Source organism: Pieris napi, chromosome 21 (genome assembly GCF_905475465.1).
Source record: "Pieris napi chromosome 21, ilPieNapi1.2, whole genome shotgun sequence".
Taxonomy (NCBI): domain Eukaryota; kingdom Metazoa; phylum Arthropoda; class Insecta; order Lepidoptera; family Pieridae; genus Pieris; species Pieris napi.
In genome coordinates this window covers 7,848,975-7,865,877 of record NC_062254.1, presented here as the reverse complement: position 1 = coordinate 7,865,877, position 16,903 = coordinate 7,848,975, and the positions used below count along the sequence as shown (strand labels likewise).

The window sequence follows — 16,903 nt, the reverse complement described above, 5'->3', positions numbered from 1 at the left end:
TTCACCGTAGGAGCGAATGTTAAATGCGCATAGAACGAAAGTCCATTGTTGCACAGCCGAGGATCGAACCTACGACCTCAGGGATGACAGGACAAGACCAGACCAGAGCTATATACATTTAACTAAAGCCTTACTCTCGAATTCGTTCCATAAATAATATCTGAAGCCCAAACAAATCGTTAATTATGGAACGATTAGATCAAATACGAAATCGCCAATTGTTATAATAAGTTTATGGATGGCTTCTATTCTTTATTCAGGATAATATTCTTGAATTAGATACATATTTCGTTTAACATTTCGAACCTTGGCACGTTCGAGTGCTGTACCAGACTCTTAGAGTATGCATTGGATGTCTTCTACGAATCGAATTCGATCAAGCTAGGACTTGATGTTCGCCAGCTGATAAAAGATCATTAGGCCACCTATACGTTGGGCAATTTGTTTATAGTTTAAATATAGCTAATTTAATGAGGTTTAAAGGGTAACTTGACTACTTACGTTTCGATAACTTTACAACATTTTTCTTTTAAATTTTTGTCTTTGATTAAACTTATCGTATTCATTCCTTTCCACTCTACGATCTTCAACGGATAGATACAAATCAGTCTGTCGGTTTATTTATGGAGACTGAGTCATTTGACAGTGTTCTGTGCGGTTATGTTAAGTTATATTTTATGAGGCTGTCTACAGTCTAGACTTCTGATATTAGAGTCTGGAAAGTCATGTTTAATGCGGATACTGGTTATTTATTACTCAAACGCCCTTCTAATATAGCTTATTTATTCGCGCTAAATTCAGATATAAATATAGATTAAAAATTAAAACCTTCAACACACGCCAAAAATATTAAATTAATTTATAAACAAATCCGCCTACACTTTGTTAATGGTTTTTGTAGTCAAACATTTAAAATTGTCATTCTCTATTCTATTTTAAAAACCTCAATTTTATTAAATATATATCGCCTTAAGAGTGCCCTCATACAGAAATTCAGCTTCAAAATAGATAACCCTTTAATATCGTCACAGACCACAAAAACCAACGAGGCATATCAATTTTGTTTATGCTCCCATCCAGCTGTCACTGTGAACTGTCAGTTTGACCCGTCGTTAATCTATGGTCTATAGCTGTCCGGCTTGGTGCTTATAAATCTAGCTTTTAGGCGTTTTTCAGTTACAGGAAAAACTAGTTTATTTATAGCTTTACACAAAGCCATATTTTTTTTGGATACATATCGATGTGTCGCTTTATAAAATATAAAATATATTAAGTAAATAGTCTCACATGCTCACACACACAAATGAACACATACGTACGCTACACTAATATTTATAAATATTATATTTTACTTCAGTATGCCGTTCATGGCAATTTTTTGTTAATTATTGTACATTTGGTTTTGCAATTCTTATAAAAGCTCTTGGCAACCTAAATAAAATAAAAATTTTATTAGTTATTTTATGGCCTTCATAAAACCTTTAAAACGCCATAAATATGGTTCCTTTATATCGAATAGATATATAAGTTTAAGTTTATGTAATGGGTAAAATACTAATTAGATATCATTTATCAATTATAATAATAATTTATACCTATATGTCACCATTGCTCGTAAGGTGAAGGAAATTTTGAGGAAACACTCATGTCTAGACTGAAAATTCTAAAGAAAAATCCACGATTTGTGATGGTTAGATTTGTGATGAAAATAATCACAATAATAACATTATTTACTATTTAAACTCCCATTAAAATACCTCACAATAGCGTTAAAGACTTCAGAAGGCACGTCAGAGTTCTTGAATTCCTTTAAAACTTTCTTAAAGCCAAGTCTAAGTGTTGAGTAATCCTAATAAAGCTCCCTAGTTCATTGACTGGTTCTTCCAAACTATTTCCTCCAATAAATCAAACGCCAGTCGTATTTACTCAAGAATTCCGTTTGATAAAAATCCAAAGTAGAGTCTTACTGTTGTGAAAAGTATCGCGTTTCTTAAGAGTTGTATTGAAATTCCTGATAGAGCTTTTTCGATTTTAAAGAGTAATACGAAGGTTTTATTGCACAATTATAATAATACAGATCAAAAAGGATCATAATCACAAACAATAGAATTTTGACAGATATTCGTAAAAGAAAAAAAAATTTGGAGGTCCATAAAATGAATGTTAGTTATGTTGTATAAAAGCTTATCAGCACCACCTTGAGGGCTGGTAGTCTTGCACAGTCCGTTTCATAGCACTTTTTTATGCGAACTAGCAAACAGTAGAATCGACTCCCGGTGGGGGTATCCCCCTGAGAGATACGACCTCCAACTATTCAAAGATAGAGCGTACTCCTCTCTTGAAGCCGGCAAAGAACCCACTAAAATGTGTGTAAATGGGCTGCGATTACTGCCCTTTATGGGCGTCCAGAAGTCTCGATTGCCCCCTATTGTATAAAAAAAAACATGTAAAGTAACCAATACAATTTGGCTAGATATTTGAAAATGGTAAAACAATTGAGCGACGAGGTTCTGTTTAGTTTAGAGTTAAATAAATTCTTGAATTTATTCCCAAGTTCATATATTCGTATGACCGTTCTTATTTTTTATCTCAAAAAAGGTGGTTTTGTCTAGTCTCCTTTGAAAAGTAAAACGGAAAATATACAAAGAAAAACCTCTCGAAACTCAATCGTGTTAAGAACTCTCGAGGTTTATTAAAGCTCTCGAATGCCACCTGCATTTTTCACGACGAAACTTAATTATCTTTATAACCCTTGGGCGTATAAAAATGCCTGTACGTGATAAAAGATGTTCAGGCGCTGGTAAATTGTTTTTGCTTTTGTTTCAACGCCGTAAATTCAATGAGAAAATTGTTGTTCGCGAATGTTAATGTTGGCACGTTTCGAATGTGGGAAGGTTTTTAGTTATTACTATTGTTATGTAATATTACAGTAAATCACAAAGGCATATGATGTAAATTTTTGTGTTTGTGTGTATGTTTTACGATTTCAAACCACAAATTAAAATTGAACAAGCATTGAGGCTCTTCGCGGCTTTATAAGCGATCCGAATATAAAATATATGAGATAAATCCTGCATTTACCAAGGCATTATGCGACAGATGCCTTATTTATAAACGTACTTAAACCCTTTTAAACCTATTAAAGTCCTTTTTCACTCTAGTATCATATAAATAAAAGAAACAAAACATTAATTTGATTAATGCGTTTATGTTCATACACAAGGACCCACGACGTCACACGGGTAGCAATTTCGTCTATATATTATTTGCGATTATCATTATAATAATAATAATTAAGCCAATTTAATTCCATAGTATAAAAATCGCAAATCAAATGTGTGTTACTTTTGTTATTACATACTAAGTGTATGTTACGTCTACATTATTTATTGTTATTTCCAATACTTCGTGTTCTGCAGTATGGACCCAAGGGTAAAGGCCTCCTCCTGAACTTTCCATTTGCTTCCTCCACCCATTTCTCCCTAGAAACCTCTATGGTCAGGCCATCACCTTTGTGATATCCCCACGTTTCTTTTTCCTGTCGGTCCCCTTGGGGTCTTTGGCAGTCCATATTTTATATGGATTTCATTTCAGCGATTATCGCATAGTTCAAGTAATTTACATTCTTTGTCATATACCTAAAACTTTCTCATTGATAGCTCTAACGCAGTAGACGTTACGCCTACTGAATGTAACCGACACAATCGACATCTTTATATATCCGCTGAGTAACTTCACATATTTATTAATATTTATTTAATTTCTTCGACATTATCGTATTGGCCTAGAACTATTACTGAAAATCCTTGTCGTGTTTGTCTAACATGAAAATCAATCTGTATTCAAACCGTATATATTCCAGTTATTGAAATCGATATCTCTCAATAGAAGCTTCCTTAGACCAATACTGGATACAGATTGGAAATTAATGTTTGATACTGCTTCCAATGCTAATCTGAAGTTCATAAAGCCAATGAATATCTGAAACTTAATTGGGCAGCAATGAAATTTCAGATTGACTATCAAGCACAAATGACTTCGCGAAAGTGATTACATGCCTTGCTCTTGGCCTCAGATATGGTTACCTGTGTCGTGATGATTTTTCTATCTAAAACTCAAGAAGTTGATCAGGGTTCTGTCACACGTCGTCCCGTTTTGTGATCTAACGCCCGAGCTTGTGTTAAATGCGCACGAAGACAGATAGTCCATTGGTGCACAGAAGGGGTTCGAACCTTCGACCTCATGGACGAGAGTCACACGCTACTAGGCCAACACTGCTCCATGTTATATTATATATACATCGATTTTTCTTTAAAAAAGGTTGCTCATTTTTTAACAGGCAAATACAGCATGCTTAATAACTATTACTAACAAAATATAAAATAGAGAAATATGCAGCAGTGAGCAAAAAATTAATGATCACGCTTTTTCAAGATAGCTCTGCGATTGGTTAGATATGTGGAAGGGGACTAACTTATATAATTTAGGTACATCTTATCGTCACTGTAGCAAACCTCGTATGTCAAAAAACCACTTAGATTTTTTTCATAAGAGATGTCATTTAACTGGTATAATCATGAAGAACTTATGAAGAACTTACTTACGTTATTAATAAATAAGTCCTTTTTACCATCTACAACTATGTACAAAAACACATAATAATATTTTAACGAACATTGTCGATTTTTTTTTTCTGTAATGTTTTCCTGTAATATATATATACAGCGTATATATATATTTATACAGCGACGATAGTAATAACCGAGTATCTACAAAGGAAATAGCAAAATATTTAATGGGAAAACGAGGATGAAATAATCTTTAAGTATGTTTTTTTCTTATCATTAGTACATATTCGTATCTTTATACGAATAAGACTATTAGTTTATAAAGGTTGGGAAGGAAGTATTTTTATTTACGCTTACATTTCGGCTTTGCTGGATAAAAACTCTTTAGGCCTCCAATTTCTTTTTCGTTTTAATGCTTTTATCTCGCTAAGATTAATGAGCTGTGTCTACATCTGTAATGAATTGTGGGACGTGACAGAACAGACGCTATTTAACCTTCATTACGGCCTTTTCACTTATACTAGCACCTCTGGTCGTCTGGTTTTGTCTACGAGGGAGTCTTTTCTTGACTAAATAACCATACTTAATGAGCTGAGTCTAAGGTAATCTTAATATAAATCTTATGTGCGTGTGTTCTCCTAAACCTGACCTGGAAACATTTTTTTGTGTGTTCAACTGGATTGGATTTTGATGATTTTCTTTGTATTATGGCATGTGTTTAGGACTCCGGTGGCTGAGGGCCTAAGAAACTTTTATAACAGATTATCGGTAATTATTCGAGTGCAAATATGTCAATAGAATGCGTGGAATAACCCATGAAGGCTGTGAGCATCTTGTGTGGGAATATCCACATATTTCATATTCCATTATATTATCTAATATATAAAATTCTCGTGTCACAATGTTCGTTCACTCCTCCGAAACGGCTTAACCGATTATTATGAATGTTTTAATGCATATTCAGTAAGTCTGAATCGGCTACTACTATAGATATATATAAGGGGTGTACTCAAAAAAAATATTTTGTTTTTTTTTGATAAATTTTGTTTTTTTTATTATGTGGCATAAAATATACATACAACCCTTTATTTTCCCCTCTCTACGATCAACCTCTATTTTTTATTTTATTTTATGTTCCCAAATATACGGAGTTAATTTGGTAGAGGTTACATCTGTCTGTAACTAAAAATTATTTTAGACACCTATTTGCCTACTCAATTATTTACAAGCTGAACCATTCATATAGATTAATTACCAACCATTACTCTGCCCACATGTAAACGTCACGTTAAGTATAGAAACCGGCGGTTCACTTTATTTATGAAGCCACTCCCACCAATCAGGCTGGAGTGTCGCTGCCCACTCGTCTGTACTGTGAATGGCATTTATATAATGGAATTGTGAATAGATCTCTGTTCATCGCCAACATTTAAGAAAATCTTCGGTTGTATTTCAAAGTCAACTGAGGTTAAAATATGGTTTGTGTATGTGATGTTAATTTAATGAAACACACTGTGGTCAGTATAACGTAAAAATTTTGTCAAACATTTTAAATATACACTAACATTAGCAAATAACGGGAAAAAACATTGTTGAACAATGATGGATTTGGTATTTTATACAAATGCACATTAGTACACAGTATTTGTGTTCTATTAAAATTCTAAATAGGCCTTGCTATTTTAATATTACGTCAACTAATAATTAATACCAACAACAACTATCATCAATGCTCAGTCATTGCAAATTGAATTGTGCGTCCTTAAAATCCATTCCTAAGCGAGCTTTCTGGCAGTGTGTGTCCATGGGAGGTATCACTGAACATCAAGTGAGCCTCCTGCCCGTTTGTAATATAAAAAAACCTTACACGTATTAAGTTCGGTGGCAGTTGTTGTATGGTGATGTTTAAATAAAACTCTTTTTAAAATACAATTTATAAGTGAAGTTAAAGTAAGGGGCTCAAATTGGTTTCAAGTGTGATGATTGTTTACGCTTCTAATTAGTAACTTAAATAATGTAAGATTACATAATTTACGGCAGTGGCGTAAATGGCACAAATTGGCAAATTCTTTTGATGGGGCCCTTCAGTAAAAATCGTCTCATTGTACTAAGTTTAATTTTAATAAACTCGTAGTCAATTACACGTTGTAAATGTCCCACTTATGGCATTGGCCTCCTATCTTAGGCGAGAGGGAATGGTTTGTTGTCCCCACGCTAGCCCAATGCGTTTTGGAGACTTCACATTCATCCATAGACCATAATATCTATTGGGCAGGTGCCCTCTTGGCTCGGGGGCCCGTGGCATTTTGCCAGCCCTGCCACCCTATTTAACGCCACTGACTCACGGTAAGTTTAACTGAACTAAAGATTTTTATTCGTCAGAATCAGTTTTCATATTATTTCAAAGCCAAGATATTAAAACCGGTGTGAAGCCAGGGTGTACCTAAGTCACGAAGGCTTTCATGCGTGGGCTGTGCGTAGGATTTTATTTATGGAATTTAAAGGTGGTATCGAACCGTTTATCTCGGAATAGATCTTGAGTACCTGAGCGTAAAATTACTTGATCATTGATATATCTATTGGTTATCTTACAATTAATATAATTGTTAATAAATTGATTGCTAGATTTTTTCTCTCCATTTCGGAAGTAAATTTCGTACATTTTTATAAATGTTGAAATTTTATGTTCATCGTAATTCTCATGTATTTTAGAATACACTGTAACGTATACTGTAGATACGTTGGTATTATGTAAGTGGTGTACTTTAATAAATAAATACAAATTTCAGCACCCACAATACATCTATATATTGTTATTCTAAGTAATAGTAAATCTATACATTTTTGTATGGAAACATTTAATCAGCGCGCCATTGACATATTTAACCTAGCAGTCGCCGAATTTATATTACAAAGCAGGTATTCATGGTATATTAAAAGTATGAGTCTCCGTCTGCTGTCAGAAAAAGAAATTTCCACAACAAATACGCATAGTTAATAACAAACCGTACGTCTTTCCGGAATAATAGTCTAGTGCAGAGTTCCCCAAACTTTTTTGTGTCGTAGACCCCTTGCCATGTTTTTCTGTGTTGGGTAGACTTACCTGATATTGATTTCCTGTAAATTTCTATCCGTAGTGAAGTTTATTGTAAAAACTTAAAGTAAAAACACATGTTAATCTATACATTTATTAATTGAATTTATATTTTTAATTAAAACTACTCAAAATATTTTTTTTTATCTGATATGTATGTACTTTTATAAATAATGTTTTGATATTATAAGATAGTATGATGTAAGTAAATAGGTACAATCAGTGTATGTGTTGAGATCCACTACCGTGGACCCCCTTTTTCATTTCATGGACCCGAAAATTTTTTTTCGCTGACGTAGACCCCTTGCAGGTTGTCATAGACCCCAAGGGGTCGATATAGACCACTTTGGGAATCACTGGTCTAGTGGCTACAATTTGCATTTATTATTCTATTTTTATATAAGTACGTGATCTATCTTTTGTGCTAGACTCAAGTCGATTTTTGTGTGTAAGTCACCCGGTTTCTAAAGGACCTTCACCGTAAGAGTTGTTACGCTAATAGATAGAAAAAGCAATTTCTTAGGCATTTGAAAGCTCGATTTCAAGGTTGAGAGTTGTACCCTGAAACCGCTAGGCTACAACTGCTCTGGACTGAATCTGGCTTATGAGCTGGTCAATTTCACAAGTTATCTAATAATAATAATCCAATGGCGCTAAACAACCCCAGATGGGTCTTGGACGCAGATCGCATGCATTTTATCTTATAGATCAGCTTTGGTGCATTACGACTTTTGGATTTTAAGACATGCCCCTTTCCATACAATGTCTACCTGAGTCTGTGTTAATCTAATATATAAAATTCTCGTGTCGTGGTGTTTGTGGTTAAACTCCTCCGAAACGGCTTGACCGATTCTCATAAAATTTTGTGTGCATATTGGGTATGTGTGAGAATCGGACAATATTTATTTTTCATCCCCCTTAATGTTAAGGGTCCACCCCTAATTTTTATTTTAAAAATAATTTATGATACAGCATTAAAAAATACATACAACCCCCAATTTTCACCCCTCTACGATCAACCCCTATTTTTTTTAATACAAACGATATACATGGCAAAACGACGTTTGCCAAGTCAGCTAGTTACGTATATACAAAAATTCCATTAGTGTAAAGCGGTGTTTCGAACGCATGATGAAAATCGATTGCTAGTCTAACACTGCTCTTTAAAAACTGTTTAGTTCAAATTGCCGCAGCACCTAAGCCATCAATATAAATCATATGGGATACAAAAAAGGGTTTCCCGGTTCCAATTTATTTCACCCCGAATCGTATTTGCCATCGGAAACGAGGAAAATATTTACGTCATTGGCGTATTTACATAAGTGTTGACTCGGGATTTTAGCTCAAATATGCCGGTTATGTTGAGCAGTATTGGCCCAGTAGATTCAGCGTGCGACTCTCATCCTTGAGGTCGTAGGTTCGATCCCCGGCTGTGCACCAATAGACTTTAATTTGCTCGAACGGTGAAGGAAAACTTCGTGAGGAAACCGACATGTCTAAGACCCAAAAAGTCGATGGCGTGTGTCAGGCACTGGAGGCTGATCACCTACTTGCCTATTAGATTTAAAAATGATCATGAAAGAGATTAAGAAATCTGAGGCCAAGACCTAAAGAGGTTGTAGCGCCACTGATTTATTAATTTTTATTTTTATTTCAAGTCCAAGAACGACCTGCTAGAACGATCAAATTATTTATAAGCAATCATTTGTTTTGTGGCAGTACCGAACCTGATTACCCGTAGACGTATCACTTATCAATCACGTAACAATATCCAATAAAAGGCATATGAAGACATTGAAATACGCTGTAAATCCTAAGACCGAAAAAACCGGTGAATGTATAAAAACACTGATATGACTTTCATCTCTGTATATATATATATATCTCTGTATTGTAATACGAAAGTCAAGAGCATTGGAACGCCATTTAGTACATTTAAAATACCATTTTCAGTGTATCAATGTGTTATCGCGAGAAAAAGCACAATTTCCGCATAAAATCATTGTACCAATATATGGAAACTCATGGAGTGTTTTTGTAATCTGTGCCTCGGTTGCCATCTGGATTCGTATTGACATTATTCTTTTGAAACTTTTTACTTATCTTCCATTATTGATCTTAGGTATCAATAATTGCGCTTTCATATAATAAAGTTTAGGAATTCCGGGAATTTATAACATTTTAGCTTTAAATTAAAGGTTTCGTGTCTTACTGATTTGGTAGATGAAGATACAGAGAAAAAAGAAAAGCCCACTGGTAAAAAGTAAAAAGTAAAAAAATCATTTAATCATATAGGTAACATAATGTACACTTATGACTCGTCAGTAAAGAAATACATATTAATGCTTCTTATTTTACATTCACTGAAAGTTCTCAAATCAAGGCCATAGAACGGGAGACAAGAACTGGCAATAAACTCTCCGCCAGTCTTTTTAATCGCCACTTTTTTTTTACACAACGTTTGTAAGGAGCTGCAGCCATTTCACCATGTCCCATATGACATATAAAGTAATTAATAATAATAACATAAATTAAAAAAAAATATTAAGACTTGTCCTCAATCAGCAGGAGGCATGGTGAAATAGGAGCACGCACTTACATTCTCGTGGGAACAACACGCAAACAGTCGAAATAACCAACATCACCGCATCGAGAATTCAAGTACGACCAGTCACCACAAACAGCACCCGTTCCGAACATGACGCATGGCCAGCCATCGGCCACCTGCTGACGACCATAGATTCAAGAGTTATCTCTGCTCGGCTTATTTATTAAAACATTTACAGATCGTATATACGGATACGTCATATGCCGCAGCAAATATTTTTTGCCATATTTCACCTGTTTTATTTCTGCCAAATAATGACTCTATCGTACGAATGGCCTTAGTATTAGCTAGCCAATCTATTAAATGTTTTAACAAACGCTACGGCTGAATATCTTTTAGCCGCTAGTTAAACGGCGTCGTTTAGTTAAAAGGCTAGGCTGTTAATTGAGCGGCTAATTAAGCTAGTTGGCTGCGACATATCTTAAATCTTTATCTAACTATTTCTTTCAACTTTTTTCTTTTTCTTTTTTTTTGTTGTGGCAGAGAACTATACTGACGTACTCTAACGATCTCCAGTTAGGTGAATGGCGTCAGTTTAGTGTCCAGGTTTTGTTATACCTGGCTGGTACATCGTGTTGGGCTGCGTCCCCTTGGTCTCAACACTCTCTGGAGACAAATGCTTGAAAGGCTTTTAGTGACATGTCGTTCCTTTGGAATTGAGACATTGCTTCCATGACCTGTCCAATAAATACGCTGCATACGTCGCCAGCACCACATTTCGAAAGCGTTGATGCGGTGTCTACCAGCCATTATTATGATCGATTCGGCGCTATAGAGGAAAATGGGAAAGACAAGCAATTCGACGTACTTTATTCACACACACTTCAATCTTTCCATATCAGTGCTAGAAGCGTCATCGCCGACATCGCCATTCCGATGCACCGTCTAATTTCGTGTACTCGTGTACAGGATATATTCGACCCAAAATATCGTACCCAATATTGTCATATTGGATCAGAATGTAATCTTGGGGGACACTGGCTCCATCAATCATGCTACAAACTCTCGAATACTAAGCACACGAACTAAGTTAACCCCCGATTAGATAGTTTCAAGTTTCCCTTGTAATACTTATAACAAACTTTAAAACAATATTCGGTTGCATTACCCGTGATGACTTAGAAAATCCCTGCTTAGTTTGACCTGGTTACCTGACTTCGACGAGTAATATAATGGACAGTAGATTAGAATAGATTTCCGCAATGTGTATTATTCGGTTTGAAATATACTTGCTAAATTACTTGCTTTATGATGTGATTAAATTTAAAAATGCCTCGAAATTATTATGTATTCATTTGGTAGTGAACATTTTTAAACCTTTTGCTTTAGTTAGCTTAAACCACACGGTAAAAAAGGCTTTCTTAAGGATCATAAGACTATTTACCTATTTTTTAAGTCACTTATTAACACTTACTCTTGATCTCAACCTACCATAAGGGGTTTACCAATCAGCGCGTTATGCATTCAATTCAATTCTATCATATGCAGTTTCATTTAGATCGATTATATCTAAAAATTAATACGATTCCTTGTAAGCTGTATGTTACGGTTCACAATGTAGATAATACAATCTTCAGAGATAAATTACAATAACGGTTTTACAATTTTACGGAGACATATATACAATCTCTGGCTGTGTAACTTTCAATGTGCCCTAACCACGAACGGTGAAGGTAAACGTGAGAAACGGTTTCCTTAGAGTTTAGAGTTTAGACCAACAAAGTCGACGGCGCGGCGTGTCAGACACAGAAGGCTGATCACCTAAGTAAGTGGTGTAATAGGCAAGTGCCTATCACAAACAGATTTATGAAATATAAGGCTTAAAAGGTTGTAGCGCTACTTTTTTTAAATATAAGTTAAAAAGTAAACTGGTATGCGAATATTTTTATTTATATTAAATAAATGTAACTCTTTTTTTAACTGGAATTTATTCGATATGAATAAATTAGTTTGGCCAATCTAGGTTAGTTAAATAAACAATTCGATACTGGCAATAAAATGGGATTATCGATGCAATCATAAAATAAATTGGCTTACATGATTGCTTTTGTTTATTTTATTTATATAGTAACCACATTGTGTTTAAAATTTGAAGCATTTTGAAATTGCTCTCAAATATATAAAGAATAATTGTAAAATTTATATTGTATTGATACTTAAGTATAGCACTTAAATGTTTTATTTTTAGATGATATTAATCGAACAAAGTCAAAGTCAAAAATCATTTATTCATATAGGTAACACAATGTACACTTATGAACGACAAAAAAGAAATATACATGCTTCTAATTTTACATTTAGTGCCAGTTCTCAAATCAAGGGCGTAGAACGGAAGAGAAGATCTGGCAATAAACTTTGTAAGGAGCTGCAATCATTACACCATGTTCCACATGACATCTTAAGTAATAAATAATAATAAAATGAATTAAACACATAGATTTGTCCTCTACCATCAGGAGGCATGGTGAAATAGGAGCACGCAGTTACATTATCGTGGGAACAACACGCAAATTCATAGTCGAAATAACTAACATCACCGCATACACGAATTCAAGTACGACCAGTCACCCTAAGTAGCACCCGTTCACGAGTATGACGCATGGCCAGCTATCGGCCGCCTCACCATATTTTAGGGAGATAGACAACCCGACGCATGGACGCCGCCACAAGCAATGACATTTAAGCGAGCACGACGATCCTTGAAATGTGAACTTTAATAATGTGAACAATAGCACAAACAGAGCTGTAGAAGATACTGTTCCTTTTCTTGCCTCCACAGAGGCAAACACAAAACGAACCACTATAATGGGTTTCTCCTGAAGTCTTCTTCATTTAAGTGCGATTGTATGCGGTTCGTTTATTCAGATATTAAGTAGTCAATAATACAAAACGGGTTGCAAAGAGATTCAATAGTTACAATCTGAATAGCGATAGAGTTTGTTTAGAACGAGGTCAGTGAATGAATGAACGTTAAAAGCAAAAGCTTGTTAGCTCTTGCTTTAATTGATGTATTTAATTGGATGAGTTTTTATTAGCTACTAGCTTATCGCGTTAAAAGTTGCTTTACATTGCATAGAGTTGGTAGAAATGTCATGCGTTGGTTAATCATATCAAAGGTATAGAAAACATGTTCATCGTCGGGAGTTGAACCTAGGCCTTTCAGATTTCAGAAAAAGTGTATTAATGTATACTGTTTCTCAACGTTATAATGTTTAAAAATCGAGTGTACTCCTCCCTCAAAGACCGGCAACGCACCCAGTAAAAATGGGTGTCTATGGGCTGCGAAGACTGCCCTTTTTGTTCGTCTATCTAACTTCAGGGTGTCGGTTTTTTGTGACGGTTTTCGCGCGCATCGTAAAAATTTACTCTCATAATTAACTAAAAATTTCTCTTGACATGTTTCCATCATTACCTGATATCATGCTGACGTAAGCATAAAATTCAAGCGCAGTAGACGAGCTCAAACAAAACAAATTGATATCGTTCCAGAGGTCTCGAACTTTTGCAATTTACCCTTTACCCCATGAAATGTTTCCTATATGACCCAAATTACTTTGTAAATCCTTCAGTAATGATGTCAAGGACCAAAGTTAGCTTAATGGTCTATAATTACTTTTAAAGACGCGAATTTATTAAATGCGCGGTTAAGTTTTATTAACAGCGATAATACTCTGATAATGTCTTCGATAGAAGATCGAATAGATTCCTTTTTAATTTTTTAAAATTGTCTCTGCACGAAGACATCAATAAACATTACGATCTAGCTTAACTTAAGACTAATAAGTAATTTAAAAGTAACCTAATTTAAAAATAATATTTAACATAAGAAAGGGGAAGACACTCTTTTCTTGTGAACTATTTTTTCCACTTACCGCTTTTTAGCACTTAAGACTAACGTTCACTTACACTAATTCTAATGGTTTTGTCCTTTTTAATCTTCTCACTAGGCCTGTGGTTTCATGAAATTGAATAACCTCGACATTCTCGTGTTGGTGGAGCCTTTGTTCGTGGGCTCCAGCAATCTTTTTGATTATTGTGGCGACGTCCTCTATGTTAAGACAATGGAGGTCGTCATTGCGAAAGTACCACTATTCCCCTGAGCACTTTGTTTTGGAATCGTTGTATTATTTGGATGTAGCTCTTACTGGTAGAGCCCCAGAGCTGGCAACCATAAGTCTATAGAGGCATCAGGACAGGATTAGTACTAACTATAATGCTTGGATGTGTGAAGCAGTGTTGGCCTAGTGGCTTCAGCGTGCGACTCTCATACCTGAGATCGTAGGTTCGATCCCCGGCTATGCACCAATGGACTTTATTTCTATGTGCGCATTTAACATTTGCTCCAACGGTGAAGGAAAACATCGTGAGGAAACCGACATGTCTTATACCCAAAAAGTCGACGGCGTGTGTCAGGCACTGGAGGCTAATCACCTACTTGCCTATTAGATTTAAAAATGATCATGCAACAGATTTAAATCTGAGGCCAAGACCTAAAGAGGTTGTAGCGCCACTGATTTATTTTATTTTATAATACTTGGATGTATTTAGTACTGATAACGTGAAACGTCGAATCGAAATCGAAATGCATTTTGATTTTCTCTCATGTGGTATCAAGACGTTTTTGTCCTTGGTTAAAATAAACAGTGTAATAATAGGTTTTGATAAAGTAGCGACCTCATTAATAAGCTGCAGTTTAAAAAGGCTTTCTTGTTGAAGGTAAAAGCACCGGTTTATACGTCAAATTGTAAGACTAAAAAATGTTTAAACAAAAGCGTTATCTTTGTATGATATTATCTTTGTACATCCCTAAAATGTAAACAAAATAATGAAATTTTGACTTCTAAGAAACAAGATAAAAAGACGATCTCGCAACAGGAATCCAATTATGGGAGCGATGGAACTTTCCTTTCAAAATGTTAAATGTATGAAAAGAGGATTCATTGAAAATCAAACCGCGGCTCGGCTTTTATATAAATTGAATAAATATGTAATTCTATTCAAAAAGTCTTTAACATTCATTTTAACTTTGAAAGTTCACCTTATGTCAATATATTGATGTATTTCCAATTTGGTTTAAAAGTATTTCGGCGTTCCATTTGGTAATTTTCGGGAATATATATAGTTTTACTAGCTGATCCGGCAAAAGTCGTTTTGCCAAAAAATAGGGGTTGATCATAGAGGGGTGAAAATTAGGGGTTGTATGTAATTTTTAATGCTGTATCATAAAAAAACAAAGAATAATTTTTTTATCTAAAATTTAAAAAAAAAATTAGGGGAGGACTACCATTAACATTTAGGGGGATGAAAAATAGATTTTGTCCGATTCTCAGACATACCCAATATGCACACAAAATTTCATGAGAATCGGTCGAGCCGTTTCGGAGGAGTTTAACCACAAACACCGCGACACGAGAATGTGTCGTGGGCAGCCAATCTCTTCCTTTTGTGTCAAGTCATGTCAAGAGTACTTGATATAATAATTTCTACATAACGCTTACATTTTATAAATAAACTATAGTCTATAAGAACTTAAATCACTAATTATTGTTAATTTCTGCCCAGATATTGAACAAGCTTTGTGAACTTTTATCAAAGACTTAAAAAGCATTTTCTTTAACAAAACGCAAGATAATGAACTCAAAAAAACCTTTGATTTACACAACCCAAAACTGAACCTTACTGCTTTGTAATTAAGGCTCAAGTCCATTAAAATGATCCTTAGGGATGACATGAATATCTTCAGGAGCCACCGTAATTAGGTTCGTAATGAAACAATTTGTAATCGATCAGCCCGATAAATCGTTTTGACGTTGAATAATGTTTCTTAAATCTTTATATTGAGGTAAATTCTTGAATGAACGTTATCTTATTGTGGTATTAACGTAGTTAATGCACGAGGGTGAAACTAATATTTATCACTGAGCATTGTTTTCTGAAGAGTCCTTCAACGAATCTAGACGACACGAAAGCTTATGTAGACTGTTTACACGTTTTGCGTCATCAACGATAGTACGGGTTGCAGACCAAGAGCTAAGCTAAGTTAGTTTAGCTTATCTCGCATAGCTGACGCAGTTTTCCATACTTGTGTGCAGACCGCAAACTATGCGAACTAAGCTATGTGAGCTAACTAAAATGTGCGAAGCTAAGTTAGTTGTGTATGCCGATGCGCAGCTACTAGAGCTAAGCTAAGCCCCTCCCGCTACCCCGCACACCCTTTGCACATCCTTCGCCACACTGTCTGAGCTTTGGCTTAGCTGTGGGTGTGCACGCTATTTATTTCTAGCTTAGCTTAGCCTAGCTTGCTTGGCATAGCTTAGTTTAGCCTTGGCATAGCTTTGTTTTCGGTCTGCAACCGGCTTAGGACTTGTTAGCTTATAATGATGGGAATACAAGGCAAGGGATGGGCTGGTAGAGAGAAGTCGTGATTGCGGAACGTACGGAAGTGGACCGGCATCGCATTCACCGCGGAGCTTCTTAGACTAGCGCAAGATACACAATTCAAGTTAACAGTCAACCTTTAGTAAACAAGGGCACCGGAATACGAATTTGACGACTCATTGGTCTAGTGATTAGTACCCCTGACTGCGAATCCATGGGTCCCGGGTTCGATCCCCGGCTGAGACGAACATCGAT

At 35.3% G+C, this 16,903-nt stretch overlaps 1 protein-coding gene and 1 long non-coding RNA gene across 4 annotated transcripts in view; both read left to right on the top strand.

The window, feature by feature from the left end:
* Window positions 1-16,903, top strand: part of LOC125060116 (amyloid-beta-like protein) — a 122,184-nt gene that overhangs the window by 31,922 nt on the left and 73,359 nt on the right. The window lies entirely within an intron of this gene.
* Window positions 9,146-16,623, top strand: LOC125060117. The gene is made up of 3 exons (XR_007118798.1): window positions 9,146-9,156; window positions 12,037-12,039; window positions 16,281-16,623. It is a non-coding gene; the product is annotated as an uncharacterized LOC125060117 (long non-coding RNA).